Source organism: Cebus imitator, unplaced genomic scaffold (assembly GCF_001604975.1).
Source record: "Cebus imitator isolate Cc_AM_T3 unplaced genomic scaffold, Cebus_imitator-1.0 Scaffold2, whole genome shotgun sequence".
Lineage (NCBI taxonomy): Eukaryota > Metazoa > Chordata > Mammalia > Primates > Cebidae > Cebus > Cebus imitator.
Window position 1 is genome coordinate 7,089,761 of NW_016107317.1, and position 1,400 is coordinate 7,091,160.

Below are 1,400 nucleotides of genomic sequence, written 5' to 3' on the forward strand. Positions count from 1 at the left end.
AAAAAAAAAAAAAAAAAAAAAAAAAAAAATGGAAGCTATGAAAAGAGTACAGGAAGCACAGTCCCTAATTCTGCTGCTATAGAGGAAGAAGAAAAAAGAAGGCATTCAAGATCAAGATCACGTTCTAGGAGGAGGAGGACTTCATCTGCTAGGTAGTCAGGAAGCAGATCAAGAGGGTGATCACATTCTAAGTCTAGGAATCAGTGATGATCCAAAAGCCCAAGACGGAGAAGATCTTCTTCCAGAGAGAGGTAGAAGGTCGAGGAGCACATAAAAAAAAAAGAAACGAAAAGAAGACAAAGAAAAGGAAGGTTCTAAAACACCACCAAAAAGGTAGAGCACAGCCAGACATTCCAGAAGTGCAAGCAGAGAGAGACGACGACGAAGAGCAGGAGTGGAACAAGATCTCCTAAAAAGCCTCGGTCTCCTAAAACAAAACTGTCTTGCTCACCATCCCCTGAGAGACAAAAATAAGAAGAAAGATAAAGAAGTGGGGGTGAAAGAGAACAATCAACAAGCATGAAGAAGAGTAAAGATAAGGAAAAGGACTGGGAAAGAAAATCAGAGCATGATACAGATGTAAAAGTTACACAGGATTATGATGAAAAGGAACAGTGAGAGAGAAAAAAAAAGGAGAGAAAAAAGCAATAGAAGTTCCCCTAAGTTCTCCTAGAACAAAGGAATGTTCTGTGGAAAAAGGAACTGGTGATTCACCAAGAGAATCCAGAGTGAATGGGAACGATCATCCTGAAGAAGACGTGGATATGAGTGACTGAATATTGCCTCTGTGGGAATTCAGCTGTATACATGCATCAGTGTCATCCCTTTGTGTGATTTCTGAATGCTGTATTTGTTCATCTCAAACCTTAATTATATAGCTCTGAGTTATAAATGGTTATAAAGCTCCCGTTATTGATATTATTTACATCAAAAAGCATTTAGAAAATTGTACGACGTAAGCAATTCTTATCATGGTGAAATCTGACTGAGTAACCAAGCAGTTTTACTATTGGTGCTGCTTCATAACAAAAATGAAAAGCTGCATGCATCTACAGCAAGAATGGATTGTTCATGTCATATGATCTCCTTTATTAAGTTCACTTATATTCATTGCTGTAATAGAGCTATGTAGGAAATGCACTGATTGCATGTTATTGTGGCAAGAATATCCTAAATATTAAAATCTTCCAACACGATGGATCTACTTATGGGCTTGTTTTTGACATGGCAACCTTCTTATAGTTCCATCTGGAAATGAGCATTTGAAATAGATAATCTGGCCAGGTATGGTGGCTCATGCCTATAATTCTGGCACTTGAGGTTGAGGCAGGCAGATCACCTGAGGTCAGGAGTTCCAGACCAGCATGGCCAACGTGGCAAAACCTCGTCTCTACTAAAAA

General features: G+C 38.9%; 1 protein-coding gene and 1 pseudogene across 10 annotated transcripts in view; both read left to right on the top strand.

Annotated features, from left to right (window-relative positions):
• The window catches only part of LOC108303553, a 3,047-nt pseudogene extending 1,683 nt beyond the window's left edge, over positions 1-1,364 (top strand).
• The window catches only part of PLEKHA5 (pleckstrin homology domain containing A5), a 240,820-nt gene that overhangs the window by 177,246 nt on the left and 62,174 nt on the right, over positions 1-1,400 (top strand). The gene's annotated exons all lie outside the window — the stretch shown is intronic.